The following is a 17,775-nucleotide window of genomic DNA, read 5'->3' on the forward strand; positions in this document are numbered from 1 at the left end:
TCACCATGTTGGCCAGGCTGGTCTCGAACTCCTGACCTTGTGATCTGCCTGCCTCGGCTTCCCAAAGTGCTGGAATTACAGGCGTGAGCCACCGCGCCCAGCCCATTTTATGTTTTTGAGGTCACAATTTATATTGTGCATCCACTAACAAATTATTGTTACTTTTATTATAATATTATTTTCTTTTCGTTTTTATAATAACAATGTAACTGACTTATACACCATCATTAGAGTATTAGAGTATTCTGAAATTGACTGTCTACTTATTTTGAAAAGTAAGTTTTATACTTTTCTAGGTTTCCATGTTACTATTAGGTTGGTACAAAAATAATTGCAGTTTCTGCCATTACAATCAATGACAAAAACCACAGTTACTTTTGCAACAACCTAATAATTAGTACCTTTTTCTTTCAGCTTAAAACAGTCTCGTTAGCATTTCTTTTAAGAGTGATCTGGTGGTGGTGAATTCCCTCAGCTTTTGCTAGTCTTGGAAAATATTTATCTTTCATTGCTCTTTTTTGTATTTTTGTGGGTACATAGTAGGTGTATATATTTATGGGGTATATGCTATGTTTTTCTGGAAGTATGCAATGTGAAATAATCACATCAGGGTAAATGGAGTATCCATCACTTCAAGCATTTATCCTTTTTTTTGTGTTACAAACAACGTAATTATACTTTTTAAGTTATTTTTAAATGTACGATAAATTGTTTACTGTAGTTACCCTGCTGTGCAAAATCAAATACTAGCTCTTATTCATGCTATCAAACTATAATATAATTTTGTGCCCATTAACCATTTCCGTTTCCCCTACCACGCTACCTTTCCTGTCCTGTAGTAACGAACATTGTACTCTTTCTTGCCCCATGAGTTTAATTGTCTTAAATTTTAGCTCCCACATATAAGTGAGAACATGAGATGTTCGTCTTTCTGTGCCTGGCTTATTTGACTTAACATATTTACCTCCAGTTCCATCTATGTTGTTGCAAGTAACAGAATCTCATTATTTTGTGGGGGGAATAGTACTTCATTGTATATAACATGGTTTGACTCTGTGTCCCCACCCAAATCTCATCTTGAATTGTCCTCCCACAATTCCCATGTGTTGTGGGAGGGACCTGGTAGGAGATAATTGAATCATGGGTGGTTTTCCCATATTGTTCTCATGGTAGTGAATAAGTCTTATGAGATCTGATGATTTTATAACGGGAAACCCCTCTGACTTAGCTTTCATTCTCTCATTTGCCACTGCCATGTAAGAAGTGCCTTTCACGTTCCACCATAATTGTGAGGCTTCCCTAGCCATGTGGTACTGTGAGTTCATTAAACTTCTTTCTTTTTTAAATTGCCCAGTCTCAGGTATGTCTTCATCAGCAGTGTGAAAACAGACTAATAAAGTAAATTGATACCAGTAGAATGGGGCACTGTTGTAAAGATACCCAAAAATGTGGAAGCAACTTTGGAACTGGGTAACAGGCAGAGGTTGGAACAGTTTAGAGGGCTCAGAAGAAGACAGGAAAATGTGAGAAAGTTTGGAACTTCATAGAGCCTTGTTGAATGGCTTTGCCCAAAATGCTGATAGTGATATGGACAATAATGTCCAGGCTGAGGTGTTCTCAGATAGAAATGAGAAACTTGTTGGGAAATGGAGCAAGGGTGACTCTTGTTATGCTTTAGCAAAGAGACTGGTGGCATTTTGCCCCTGCCCTACAGATTTGTGGAACTTTGAACTTGAGAGGGGTGATTTAGGGTACCAGGTGGAAGAAATTTCTAAGCAGCAAAGCATTCAAGAGGTGACTTGGCTGCTGTTAAAGGCATTCAGTTTTATAATGGAAAGAGAGCATAAAAGTTCAGAAAATTTGCAGCCTGACAATGTGATAGAAAAGAAAATCCCATTTGCTGAGGAGTACTTCCAGCCAGCTGCAGAAATTTGCATAAGTAACAAGGAACTAAAGGTTATCCCCCAAGACAATGGGGAAAATGTCTCCAGGGTATGTCAGAGGTCTTCACAGCAGCCCCTCCCATCACAGTCCTGGAGGCCAAAGAGGAAAAGTTGGTTTCCTGGGCTGGGCCCAGGGTCCCTGTGCTGTGTGCACCCTAGGGACTTGGTGCACTGTGATCCAGCCACTCCAGCTATGGCTGAATAGGGCCAACATAGAGCATGGGCCGTGGCTTCAGAGGGTGGAAGGCCCAAGTCTTGGCAGCTTTCACCTGGTGTTGAGCCTGAGAGTGCAAAGAAGTCAAGAATTGGGGTTTGGAAACCTCTGCCTAGATTTTAGAGAATGCCTGGGTGTCCAGGCAGAAGTTTGCTGCAGAGGCAGGGCATTCAGGAGAACCTCTCCTAGGGCAGTGTGGAAGGCAAATGTGAGGTAAGAGCCTCCACAGAGTCCCTACTGGGGCACTGCCTAGTGCAGATATGAGAAGAGGGCCACTGTCCTCGAGACCCCAGAAAGGTACATCCACAGACAGCTTGCACCATTCACCTGGAAAACCTGCAGACACTCAACGCCAGCCCATGAAAGCAGCCAGGAGGGAGGCTGTACTCTGCAAAGCCACAGGGGCAGAGTTGCCCAAGACCATGGGAACCCACCTCTTGCATCAGTGTTACCTGGATGTGAGACATGGAGTCAAAGGAGACCATTTTGAAGCTTTAAGATTTGGCTGCCCTGCTGGATTTCAGACTTGCATGGGGCCTGTGGCCCCTTTTGTTTTGGCCAATTTCTCCCATTTGGGACAGTGTATTTACCCAATGCCTATACTCCCATTGTATCTAGGAAGTAACTAATTTTGCTTTTGATTTTACAGGTTCATAGGAAGAAGGGACTTGCTTTGTCTCAGATGAGATGTTGGACTGTAGACTTTTGACTTAATGCTGAAATAAGACTTTGGGGGACTGCTGGGAAGGCATGATTGGTTTTAGAATATGAGGACATGAGATTTGGGAGGAGCCAGGGTTGGAATGATATGATTTGTCTCTATGTCCCCAGCCAAATCTCATCTTGAATTGTACTCTCATAATTCCCATGTATTGTGGGAAGGACCTGGTGGGAGCTAATAGAATCATGGGGGTGGTTTCTCTTATATTATTCTTGTGGTAGTGAATAAGTCTCACAAGATCTGATGGTTTTATAAGGGGAAGCCCCTTACTCTTGGCTTTCAATCTCACTCTTGCCGCTGCCATGTAAGAACCTTTCACCTTCCACCATGATTTTGAGGCCTCCTTAGCCAGGTAGAACTGTAAGTCCATTAAATTTATTTATTTTGTAAATTGCCCAGTCTCAGGTATGTCTTCATTAGCAGCATGAAAACAGACTAATACAGTACATATGTACCACATTTTCATCATCCATTCTTTTGCTGATGGACATTTACCTTGCTTCCAAACATTCACTATTGTGAATACTGCTTCAATAAACATGGAACTGCAGATATCTCTTTGATATACTAATCTGCTTTCTATTGAGTACGTACCTAGCAGTGGGGTTATTGAATCATTCAGTAGCTTTATTTTTAGATTTTGAGCAATCTCCAAACTGATCTTCATAGTGATTGATCTAACTTACATTTCCACCAACAGTGTAGGAGTGTTCCTTACTCTCCACATCCCCAACAGCATTATTGCCTGTGTTTTGGATAAAAGCCATTTAAACTGGGGTAAGACGATACCTCATTGTAGTTTTGTCTGGCATTCCTCCAATGATCAATGATGTTAAGCACCTTTTCATATACTTGTTTGTCATTTGTATGTCTTTTGAGAAATGTCTATTCAGATTTATTGCCGACTTTTATATTGGATTATATTTTCCTATTGAGTTGTTTGAGTTCCTTATATGTTCTGATTATTAATCTCTTGTGAGATGGATAGCTTGCAAACACTTTCTTCTGTACTGTGGGTTGTCTCTTCACTTTATTGATTATATCTTTTGCTGTGCAGAAGCTTTTTAACTTGATGTGATCCCATTTGTCCATTTTTGCTTTGGGTTTCTGTGCATGTAGGATATTGTTCAAGATACTTTTGCCCAGACCAATGTCCTGGGGACTTTCCCTAAGGTTTTCTTGTAGTAGTTTCATAGTTGGAGGTCTTAGATTCAAATCATTAATCTATTTGGATTTGATATTTGTATATGATGAGAGATAGGTGTCTGGCTTTATTCTTTTGCATATGGATACTCAGTTTTCCCAGCATCATTTATTGAAGAGACTGTCTTTGTGTCTCTAAGTGTGTGGATTTGTTCTAAGTCCTCTATTTTATTTCATTGGTCTATGTGTCTGTTTTTATGCCAGTAACATGCTGTTTTTGTTACTATAGCTCTGATGTATAATTTGAAATAAGGTAATGTGATTCCTCCAGTTTTGTTCTTTTTGCTTAAAATAACTTTGGCTATTCTGGGTCTTTTGTGATTCTAAATAAATTTTGGAATTTTTTTTCTATTTCTATGAAGAATGTCATTGATATTTTGGTAGGAATGCCATAGAATCTGTAGACTGCTTTGGGTAGTAAGGACGTTTTAACAATATTGATTCTTCCAATTCGTGAGCATATAATACTTTTTTAAATTTTGGGGTGTTTGCTTCACTTTCTTTCATCACTGTTTTATAGTTTTTATTATAGAAATCTTTCACTTCTTTGCTTAAGTTAATTCCTAGGTATCTAATTTTCTGTTTGGCTATTGTAAACGGGATTGCATTTTTATATTTGTTTTTTACGTTGTTCACTGTTGGCACATAGTAATGCTAATAATTTTTGTATGCTTATTCTGTATCCTCCAAATTTTCTGAATTTGTTTATCAGGTCAATTAGCTTTTTTGTGGAGTCTTTAGGTTTTTTCCAAATATGAAACCTTATCATCTGCAAACATGGAGAATTTGACATCTTTCTTTTCACCTTGTATGTACCTTATATCCTTCTCTTGTCTGATTCCTCTGGCTATGATTTCCAGTACTATGTGGCATAACAGTAGAGACAGTGGGCATCCTTGACGTGTTCCAGAGTTTAGACGAAAGGCTGACAGTTTTTCACCCTGCAGTATGGTACTGGCTTTGTGTCTGTCATATATGGCTTTTATTGTATTGAGACATGTTCCTCTCACGTGCAGTTTTTTTAGTTTTTATTGTGAAGAGGTATTAAATTGTATTAAATGCTTTTTCGGCATCAATTGAAATGATCATATCGTTTTTATCCTTCATCTGTTAATATGATGCATCCGATTCATTGATTTGTGTATGCTGAATCATCTTCGCATCTGTCAGATAAATTTCACCTGGTCATGATAAATAGTTTTAAAGGTATAGTGTTGAATTTGTTTTGCTAGTATTTTGTTGAGGCTTTTTACATCAATGTTCTTCAGGGTTATTGGCCTGTAGGTTTCTTTTTTGATGTGTCTTTGTCTAGTTTTGGTATCAGGGTAATACTGGCCTCATAGAATGAGTTTGGAAGTATTCTCTCCTCCACTATTTTTCAGAATAATTTGAATAGGGATTGTATTAGTTCTTCTTTAAACGTTTGGTAAAATTCAGTAGTAAAGCCATTGAATCCTGTGCTTTTTTTGCTGGGAGAGTTTTTATTATTGTTTAGATCTCTTTATTAGTTATTGGTCAGTACACGTTATGGGTTTCTTCATGGTTGAATCTTGGAAGGTTGTATGTGTCTATAAATTTACCTATTTTTTCTAGGTTTTCCAATTTATTGGCATTTGGTTGCTCATAGTAGCCACTAATGATCCCATAAATTTCTGTGATATCATTTGTAATGTCTCCTTTTTCAACTCTAATTTTACTTATTTGGTCTTTTCTCTTTTTTCCTAGTTAGTCTGGCAAAAAGTTTGTCAATTTGTTTATCTTTTCAAAAACCCAATTCCTTTTGTTGGTCTTTGTTTGTTTGTTTGAACTTCATTTATTTTAACTCTGATCTTCATTATTTCTTTTCATCTACTAATTTTTGGTTTGGTTTGCTCTTGCTTTTCTAGTTATTTAATATGCATTATTAGATTGTTTATTTAAAATTTTTCTACTTTTTAAAATGTAGATGCCTATTGCTGTAAACTTGTCTCTTAGTTTCACTTTCCCTGTTTCCCACAGAGGTTTTGGTATGTTGTGTTTTCATTGTTATTCATTTCAAGAAACTTTTCAATTTCCTTCTTAAATTTCTTATTGACCCACTGGCTATTCAGGAGCATATTGTTTAATTTCCATGTGTTTGTATACTTTCCAAAATTCCTATTGTTTTTGATTTTTAGTTTTATTTCATTGTGATCACTTGAGATGGTTTACATTTATTTTCTCAGAAATGTTTAAGACTTGTTTTGTGGTCTAAAATACAATCTATCCTTGATAATGATCCATGTGCTGAGGAGAAAAATGTGCATTCCACCTCTGTTGGATAAAATCTTCTGTAAGTATACATTAGGTCCATTTGGCATATAGTGTAGATTACCTCCAATATTTCTTTGTTGATTTTCTGTCAGGGAGATTTGTCCAATGCTGACAGTAGGATGTTGAAGTCTCCAGCTATTATTGTGTTGGGGGTCTATCTCTCTCTTTAGCTCTAATTATAATTGCTTTATATATCTGGGTGCTAAAGGGTTAGATGCATATACATTTTCAATTGTTATATACTCTTGTTCAATTTACTATTATTATATAATGACTTCTTTTTCCCTTTACATAGTTTTTCCCTTGAAATCTATTTTGTCTGAAATAAGTACAGCTACTTCTGCTACTTTTTGGCTTCCATTTGTAGGAATTATCTTTTTCCAGCTTTTTGTTTTCATTCTATGTGTGTCTTTATAGGTTAAGTGTTTTTCTTGCATGTAACACATCACTGGTTCTTTTTTTTTTTTTTCAATAATACATTCAGCCAGTCTATGTCTTTTCATTGGAGACTTTAGTCCATTTAAATTCAGTGTTATTATTGATAAGTAAGGACTTATTCCTGCCATTTTGTTATTTGTTTTCTCATTGTTTTGTAGTCTTCTCTACCTTCTTTACTTCCTTCCTGTCTTCCTTTTAGTGATGTTGATTTTCCCTTGTTGTGTGCTTTAATTTCTTGCTTTTTACTTTTTGTATATGTGTTGCCTGGATTTTGATCTGAGGCTTGCATATAATATCTATATTTCATAATTTTAAACAAATTACAACTTCACACTGATTGCATAAACAAACTAACAAATGAGCAGAGAAAAAACTAATAATAACTCTGTACTTTAACTCTCTCCAGTCACTTTCTAACTTTGTGTTATTTCTTTTTATATCTTATTGTATTATCTATGTCTTGAAAAAATGTCTTAGTTATTTCTGATAAGTTCTTCTGTTAGTCTTTCTACTCAAGATATGAGAAGTTTGTACATCATAATTATAGTGTTATAACATCCTGTGATTTTTTTGTGTGTAGTTATTATTACCAGTGAGTTTTGTGCCTTCAGATGATTTCTTGTTGCTCATTAACAATCTTTTATTTCAGATTGAAGAACTCTTTTTAGCATTTCTTGCAGGACAGGTCTGGTGTTGGTGAAGCCCCTAGCTTTTGTTTTTCTAGGAAAGTCTTAATTTCTCCTTCGTGTTTCAAGAATACTTTTGCTGGATATACTATTTTAGGATAAAAGTATTTTTTCTTTAACACTTTAAGCATGTCATGTCAGTCTTTGATGGCCTGTAAAGTTTTCACTGAGAAGTCTGTTGCCAGAGATGTTGGCACTCTTTTGTATGTTATTTGTTTCTTTTTTTTCTTGCTGTTTTTAGAATCCTTTCTTTATCCTTGACCTTTTGGAGTCTGATTTTTAAATGCCTTGAAGTAGTCTTATTTGGGTTAAATATGCTTGTGTTCTATAACCTTCTTGTCCTTGAATATTGATATCTTTATCTAGGTTTGGGAAGTTCTCTTTCATTATCTCTTTGAATAAATTGTCTACACTGATCCCTCTCTCTACCTCCTCTTTAAGACCATTAACTCTTACATTTGTGCTTTTGAGGCTATTTTCTAGATCTTGTAGGTGAGTTTCATGCCTTTTTATTCCTTTTTCTTTTGTCTGCTTTATCTAATAGTATTCTGACTTCCTTCCTAGAGCTATCTTGAAATTCACTGAGCTTCCTCAAAACAGCTATTTTGAATTCTCTTTCTGAAAATGTACATATCTCTTTCTCTCTGGGATTAGTGAATAGTGCCTTATTTATTTGTTTTGGTGAGGTTATTCTTTCCTGGATGGTTTGATGCTTACGTATGTTCATTGTTGTCTAGGCATTGAAGAATTAAATATCTATTGTAGTCTTCATAGTCTGGGTTTGTTTGAAGCCATCCTTCTTGGGAAGGCTTTCCAAGTATTTGGAAGAACTTGGGTGTTGTGATCCAAGTCTTTTCGCCATTGTTGCCGTATCTGCATTAGGAGCACCTCAAACCTGGTAATGTTTTGGCTCTTGCTGACTCATAGAGGTACTACCTTGGTGGTTTTGTGTGAGATCTGGGAGAATTCTCTGGATTACCAGGCAGGGATTCTTCTTCTCTTACTTTCCCCACACGAATGAAGTTTATTTCTGTCTTTCTCTCTGAGTCTCTCTCTCTCTCTCCGTGCTGAGCTTCCTAGAGTTGGAAGAGGGGTGACTCAAGCACCATTGTGGCCACCACCATGGGGACTATGCTGGGTCAGACCCAAAACCAGCACAGAACTGCAGTGACCACTGCCTGGCTACCATCTATGTCCACTCAAGGCCTAAGGGCTGTACAAGCAGCAGGTAGTGAATCCAGTCAGGTGTGTTTCCTTCTCTCCAGGATGGTGAGCTCCCCCTAGCCTTGGGAGTGTCCAGAGATGCCTTCCAGGAGCCATTGCCTATAATTGGGAACCTTAGGAATCTACTTCGTGCTCTATTTTACTGTAGCTGATCTGGTACCCAATCCATTAGACAAAGTCCTTCCCACTCTTTCCTTCCCTTTCCTTGAGCAAAGGAGTCTCTCCCTGTCACCCCCACTGCTCCTGGCCTGTGGCAAGTACTGCCTGGCTGCCACCAATGTTCACTCAAGTCCTATGAGCTCTTCGGTCAACTTGTGATGAATGATGCCAGGCTTGGGTCGCTCCTTTCAGGGAAGTGGGCTCCCATCTGGCCCAGAGCAGGTCCAGAAATGTTGTCCAGCAACCAAGAACTGAAATCAGGGACCCTGGGAGCCTGCTTAGTGCTCTACCCTACTATAGACAAGCTTTATTCTTCCCTTTCCTTTTCTGAAGTAAATGTATCCCTCTCTGTAGCCATCACAACTAAGAATGTGCTGCTGGATCACACCTAAGACAGCATGGCTGTGAGCCTCACCAACTTTAAAAAGTACTATGATGTTTATATGTAATCTTTTCAAGCTTACTTGTGTTTTTGATATTATACTGCCAAGATTTATCCACATTGATGTGTGCAGCTCTATTTCTCTCTTTTGACTAATATCTAATATTCCATTGTTTCAATAAACCACTGTACTCCTCTTCATTGGCATTTATATTATTTCAGGAGTTACACAATTATAAATAATCTTACATTATGAATAGTATTGCACATGTTCTCTGGTGAACATATGTAAGTGTTTCTCTTCAGTCTAAAACAAGGAGTGAAAATACACATATGGTATATGAGTATTCAATTTATAAGATAATATCAAATATTTTCCAAAGTGACCAAACTATTTAACAATCCTACCATCAATATGTGTGACATACTTGATTCACATCTTCTGCAACATTGATTATTAAGAGATATTAGTTTAGGTATATGTAAATATTATAGTCTTTTAACTTTTTATTATTTTTATATCTTGATGGCTTTTATAATGTCTTCTCTTAGTTCTAGAAAGATAAAGTTTTTTGGGCATTTTTGTAGTGTGAGATTACTGACTTTTCTCTTTCTCCAATTTTCCTTTTTTTCTCTTTTTTGGGTCTTAATATTTTGTAATAAAACCTTTCTTCAAATATTTTATGAAACTTGGGTATTCATTTATAGTTAAGAGTGATGCACTGAAACCCAGTCAAAAGCTTCATGTGCTTGGTCAAGATCTGTGTGTTTTGACAGGCCCCACCATAACACAGTTGAGTACAAATCTGGTCATCTAACCAGAGACTTCCAATCATCAGTCTTTTGGGGGTCCAGTTTCTTCAGATGGAATGTATATTTGCTTACTTGTTAAACTGTAAACCTGGTTTTCAGTGTTCTGGAAGGCAAAGAGGAAAAAGAGGACTTGGCATTTCACTAATCAGTACATTGGCTTTCATTAAATTACCCTGTTTCAGAATAGCACCTCTAACCTCTCTTTTAATGTGTCTAGTCTGATGTTCCTGACTTCAGAGGCTCTGTGATTCTACTGCTGCAAGTGCAAGAAAGGAACCCTGAAAAGTAAATTGCTCAATAGGCTACTTTTCAGTCACTCCTGTTTGCCCTTCTGTTTCATCCTTGGCTTCTAAAGTAACTGATGCCTCCAATATTTGATGTTTTCTGGCATTCTGTGTCCCAAATTAACCATGTTTGTTTGGTATTTTCCTCTGCGAGCCTTTAGACTCCAGATTTCTCCAATCTCCTAAGTCATTACCATTCATCTGTCAACTGTATATCTTCTTCAATTATGTGGAAACCTGTTACTGTAATATATTTGTATTACTTTTGTGGTTATATATGTATCCTCTTAAAAATTGGTATTTTTACCATTTTATTGGAGATTCTGGAGGTGGCAAATAGTGAAGACCATCTTCAATGTTTAATCAGAAGTTTCAGATCAATTAGTTCTTCAATTTATATTATATAAATCTTATTTTAGACCATGCCCAACACAGATTTCTACATGTGGTTCCTTGGTATCTGCTGCCAAGTACACAATTGGTCAGATTATGAAGTAATTGATATGGTATATTATGATGATAATCTAAATAAATGGTTTCACCTTGACGTAATATGTTTATCTCAAGATACCTGTATAAAAGCATCATTTTTTAGTACTAATCACAACTATTTTTACTACAGATACTCAAATCATTCCTTATTGAGTGAGCCTTCCTATGTAGACAGGATTTTACTTTTATTTTTAGGTCAGATTTGACCAAAAAATAACTTTAAGGATGACTATTAAGTATGCAAATACCCCCATCAGATTCTAATATTACCAAATAAAGTACATTGCAATCTTTTTTCAGTGCAATGTAAGGAAAGCAACAATTATAGGTAATTTTGGATATCTGACTCTCCAAACCTCATGTTATTGAAGCAGGGGCTTAGTCAGAAGTGTTTAGATCATGGGGGTGGTTCCCTCATGAATGTCTTGGTGCTGTGTTCATAGTAGTGAGTTTCTCTATTAGTACTTGCAGATGTCCTCTCAAGAACTGGTTGTCAAAATAAGCCTAGCACCTTCCTTCTTTCTCTTGCCTTCTCTCTTTCCATGTGATCTCTACACATGCCAGCTCCACTTCGCCTTCTCTCATGAACAGAAGTAGCTGTAGGCCCTCACCAGAAACCAAGCAGATGCTGGAACTATGCTTCTTGTACATCCTGCAGAAACGTGAGCCAAATAAATTTTTCTTTATATAAATTATCTGGCCTCAGATATTCCTTTATAGCAATACTAAAAAAACTAAGACAGTAGGCAATCAATTTGTGTTTATTGACATTATAAAAATATATTGTAGTTTTATTACAAGAATAATATATGCTTACTCTAATAAATAAACCAATGAGGTGTGTAACTTAAATATTTTTCCCATCTCACCTCTTTTCAGATAACCAATGTGAATAGTTCATCAGCATTTTTTGTGCTCACACAAAGATCTACAATTTTGTGCACATGTAATATTTTTATCTTTGTTTTTACAAAAATGAGATAATATTATAGCATTATTTTACATAAGCATGTGTTATTGACATCTATGTCAATATGTGTACAGCTTTCTTTCTAATAACTGAAATATATGTATGCATTCTACTATATCTAACCACACAATCTATATTTCTTCATTGCTAATGTTTTGCCCTTAAACCATAGAAAGAGTGGTTTCTGCAAAGAGTCCTGTGCTTTAGAGGGTCTCACTTTAGCACTACTCCAGTTGCTTCACTCCCACAGAGTGAAGAGTTGTAGGATCAACTGGAGGTTCCCACTAAAATCCTGCAACTTCCTTTGAGATGACACTTTGTTCTTCAGGATCCCAGAATTTCCTTGGCAACTTTCCTGAGCCCTCTTCCAGGCCTATCCAAATATCTACCCCAAGATCTGTTTTCCCATCACATACACTACTATACTAAAGGATATTCCAGGGTCATCTGCTTGCGGAGATTGTGATTGGACATGTAAGTGAAGACATGTAATTTTCTACATGTGCATACAAGGTTTCTTTTGAGTGGAACAAAGTCATATGTGGGAAGAAAATGGGAGCGTACCACAGGTCAGGGCACTGGACAATAGTTCTGCCTGCATTTCTATGTTCTGTTGTAGAATTCTGAGAAGTCAGAAATTTTAAATTTGTACCTGATGTTTCAGGTCATTTTAAGAGTATACTTGTTAAAGAAAGTTAATAAAACATTTATGTAAAATTGTGTTAGTCATTTAAATAACACATGTGCTATTTAGGTATACATATTTTACTGTCTTGAGCTCCACAAATATTGGTGATATGCTTGCAAAATAAACATACAGACTTGTATTTTACATATAACACTACTGTATTCTACACTATTTGTGGGAAAGGGATTTGTTTCATACCACTTTTTATTTATTATGGAGACTAGCATAAAATCTTGCACATAGTTGATACTTAATACATGTCAGCTGAATGAATTTGTGAAGGAATTATCTTGTTTAATACTTATTAGTTTGAACATTGTGGACATTTGATATATGTTGTTGAGTTTATAAATGAATCTGTTTTTTACTATGGGAGGTTTTTTTTTTTTTTTTTTTTTTTTTTTTTTTTGCTTAATTGTGTATACCTTAAGCAAAAAATAATATATCCAACTTCTCATCTGGATAATCAGGAAAACTAATTTTTAATTATGGGATACATTCCTTTCTTATAATTCATTAAAAATTATATTTAATTGTAAATGCTAAATTAATCTTTTACAAGAAGTGCTTATACCTAAGGATGTACTTCCCTTGAGGTCATGCTTTCTAATTTGACTAAGAGCAATAAATCAAAGTATCTTCACAGATATAGAGTGAGTTTCCATTCTATTGGATCAACTTGCCATCTCCAGCTTATGATTTTACTAAAAATCGCCTATTTTTACAACTGACAGTTATACTCATGAATAAAAATACCACACTGCCCATTCTAGGCTATTTTGCATAACCCAACTGATTGGCAATGAAATAAAGAAAACCCAACAAATAATTTAAAATATGATTGGGTCTTTGTTTTTATATTTATTTAAGTGTAAACTAAAGTTTAAAAAAGTTTAAAATAATTTATTTTTAAATACTTCATTTTAATTTTCATAAATAATGAGAATATTGACCCCAGCAATGGAAAAAGTATATATCAAGTTGCCATATTTTACAATTGTATTTTTAACTAATGCCTGTGAGAACATCCATTGGTTTTTCAGTCCACTTCTTCTAATAAAATTTTTAAAAAGTAAACAAGAAATATTCAAAGCCACATAAAAGAAAACAAACATAAACACAATAAATTTTTCTATTACATGATAAAAGAAAAGTTCAAGTAGTATCTATCATCTCCTGCTCTTTATCAACTCCCTCTATAAGCCCTGTTCGCCTCTTATGTTTTCTCTTCCTTGCAATTTCTTTCCAAGAGAAGAGAAAGCTACTCCTTAAGGGCTTAGAAGTGTTTATTGCTATCATTGTGAGAGTAAGAAAGTGACTAAGCCCGCACTACTTGTATACAAAGATTGTGCTACATCTCATAGGCCATTATGTCAAAAATTTCAAGAAGACCCCTATTGACTTCTTTACTACCTTTTATATCTAACTTACTGTACTCATTGTCACTCGGCAAAATATCCCATATGGGAATGTAAGTGGTAGATGAATTTGATATTGGAATTACCTGACAAATTTTTCAAGCAGCCATCATATAAATACTTAAACAAACAATTAAAAACCCATGAAAAAATAGAAAATACTAGCACAGAAATAAAAGTTATAAGACAGAACAAAAGGAAAATTATACAACTTGAAATACAATAACCAAACCAAACCAAAACAGAAACCTCAAAGTATGGTCACAATGGTAGAGCGGAGGTAGTAGAAGATAGAACTGAGGAGCCTGAATAGAAATTAATTGAATTTATCCAATTTATACAATAGAAAGAAAATAAACTGAAGAAATGATTAACAGAGTCTTCAGGATCTGTAGGTCAATAACAAAAGAGTGAATATTCTTAGCATTGAAGTACCTAAAGCAGAGAAAAGAGAAAACATAACTTAGAAAAATATTTGAAGGAATAGTAACAGAAAAGGTCCTAAATTTGGCAAAATATATAAATCTACAGATTCAAGAAGCTAAGTGAACCTAAAAGGATAAAGTTAAATAAATTTATGACAAGATACATCATATTTGAACTTCCAAAATCTGAAGACAAAGAACAAAATTAAAAGTAACCAGAGAGAAATAACATATCACTTACAGGGAAACACTAATTCAAATGGCAATGTATTTTTCATTAGAAACCATGAAGACAGGAAGGAAGTGGCACATTGGTTTACAAGAACTGAAAGAAAAGAACTGTCAACTATAAACTCTATATCAAGCAAAAATTATCCTTAAAGAAAAAGGAGTTTGAAATAAAGACATTCTCAGATAAAGAAAAACTAAGAGAATTTGTTGCCAGCAAACCTATCCGTAAAAAATGATAGAAGAAAGTATTTAAACTGAAAAGGTATGATAACAAGAAAAGGCCAGGAATTTGAGAAACAAAAAGAATATTAGACTAGGTGAAAATATGAGTAAATATAATAAACTTGTTATTATATTTATATATATAAATCACAGTTAATAATTAAAGCAGAAATTATAATGCCTTCTGATATGGTACTGAATCTAATTAGAGAAAATATTGAAGACAATTTAATTTTTAGAATGTATAGGGCCAAGGTTAAATTTTAAAACATGTAAGGCCAAGGAATGTACATTTTTTGTTGAGCTATTAAAATGTTAGTACTGGCAGATTGTGGTGCATTATGTATGTATAAACTAAAGCACTATAAATAAATCAAAGTGAAATCAGAAGAAAATGTATATACAATCCCCAAAAAGGCAAGAAAACAAAAGCAGAGGGGAAAAAATAAGGGAAACACAAAAATCAAACAATAAAATGGCAGTTTTGAGCCCTAATATATCAATAATCACATTACGTGTAATGTGATTTAAATGCACCAGTTAAGAGAAAGAAATTAGTGGAGTGGAAAAATAAGAACAACACTTCATAAGAAATTCACTTTAAACACTACAATATAAATAAGGTTAAAGTAAATTGATTAAGAAATATATATCATGATGCAAACATTAATCTAAAATGGTAGTGTGTATATGTATTCGTTTTTGCTGCTACAACAGAATACCTGACTTGAGTAATTACAAGAAATAGAAATGTGTTGGTTCACAATTCTAAAGTCTGGGAAGCTCAGTGTTAAGATGCTGGCATATAGTGAAGGTCTTCTTAATGCATCATTACATGACAGAAGAACAGGACAAAGAGAGGGTGAGAGAGCAAGAGGGGGCTGAATTCACTCTTTGGTAATAGCATTACTCCTAACAATGATGGAAGAGCCCTCACAGCCGACTCACCTCTTAAAGGTCTCACCTTTTAATACTTTTACAATGGCAATCAAATTTTACCATGAGTTTTGGAGATGACATACAATCAAACCTTAGCATTTTAACCCTGTCTCCACAATACTCATGTGATTCTCACATACGAAATGCATTTACTCCATCCCAATATCCCTGATAATCTTAACTCATTCCAGCATCACCTCAGAAGTCCAGAGTACATAGTCTCATCTAAATCACATGTCCGTGAAACTCAAGACACAATTCATCCTGAGGGAAATTCCCTCACCTTTAGCTGTGAGCCTGTGAAATCAAAATAAGTTACATGTGTCCAAAATACAACAGTGAGTCAGGCATATAGGATAGGCATTCCCATTACTAAAGGAAGCAACAGGAAAAAAGAAAGGGAAAACAAGTCCCAAGTAAGTTAAAAATATATATATACAGAATAAAACAGGATTAATTACATTAAGTCTTAAGGCTCCAGAATTATCTCATTTGACTCCATGTCCCTCCTTTTTGCACACTAGTGCATACAAGGCCTCAGGCAGTCCTGCCCCGTGGCTTTGCTAGGCTCAGCATACACAGCAGCTCTCACGTATTAGTCTCTGGCCTACAGTTTTCCAAGCTTGGCATTGTATGCTGGTGGCTCTACAGTTCTAGAGTCCTGGGGGGCCCTTCTTTCACAGCTCCACTAGGCATTGCCCTACTGGGGACTCTGGTGGCACTAGCTCAGGGAGAAAACTGGTTGAACCCCAGGCTGTTCACAACATTGTTTGAAATCTAGATGGAGGAAGCCATGCCTCCACAGTTCTTGCACTCTGCACACCAACAGAATGAGCACCATAAGGGCATCACCAAAGCTCATGACTTGCACCCTCCAGTGCTCTGAGTCAAGTCATACCTGGACTCACTTGAGCCATGGCTGGGGTGGCTGAGGAGCTTTTTGCAGAACGTAGAGGGAGGAGACCCTGGGTATCCCTGGGCAGAGGGCCCTGATGTCCCATAGACATCGCAAACCCATCAACTAAAACCCTTTTGCTTTCACATATCAGACTTGTGAAGGGAGGAACAGCCTCAAAGATGTCTGAAATATTTTTGGGATCATTCTCCAACTGTCTTGATAAATAGCACCTGGCTTCTTTTTATCTATACTAATCTCCTTATCAAATAGCTGCTTGGTCATAGCCTTGTATTTCTTTCCCATTTTTTAGTTTTTTTAAATAGCCAGGCTGAGTGTTTTGCAAATCTTTACAATGCACCTCCCTCTTAATTACAAGTTTTGACTTTAAATAACTTATCTCCTCTTGTATTTTACTATAATCAGCTAAGAAAGCCATGCAGTAGTCTGAATGCTTTTCTGTTTATAGGTTTCTTCTGCCTAATATTCTAGTTTATTACTCGTAAGTCCTGCCTCCCACAAAATCCTGGGTACAGACAACATTCAGCCAAGCTCTTTGCCACTTTATAACATGGGTATACCTTCCTCCGGTTTTCAATACCTTATTTCTCATATTTGCCTGAGACCTCAGCAGAATGGCCTTCATTGTCCATATTCCTACTAGCATCCTTTTCCCAATCACTTAAGTAATCTCTAAGATTCAGACTTTTCCTATAGCTATTCTCTTTTTCTGAGACTTCACCACAAACACCTTTAATACCTAGTTCATGTGAATATAGGCTACTAACAAAATCGTTTACTTCAAAGTGCTACAGGTAGCTAGACAGGCATGAGCGGGGCAGAAAAGCGTCACCCAGACCCCGCAACCCCCAGGAATGTCAGGTGATTGGGTGATGGTTCAACGATTATCACGTTGCCTCTGTAAAATGATAATTTGGCAGCTGGCACCAGGGAGAGACAATCTCCTAATGTGTCACAGCTGCCACAGTAAAGTGTTAATTTAATGTAGGCAGCAGGGAGAAGCAACTTTCTGGCATGTGCATTAAGAGACAAAACGGTAGTATACAACCTTCTGGGGGCACTCCACCAGAAAAAGAAAGAAACAAACAAATTAGCAAAACAATAATAATCATCAT

Source organism: Theropithecus gelada, chromosome X, assembly GCF_003255815.1.
Source record: "Theropithecus gelada isolate Dixy chromosome X, Tgel_1.0, whole genome shotgun sequence".
In the NCBI taxonomy this organism is placed as follows: Eukaryota; Metazoa; Chordata; class Mammalia; order Primates; family Cercopithecidae; genus Theropithecus; species Theropithecus gelada.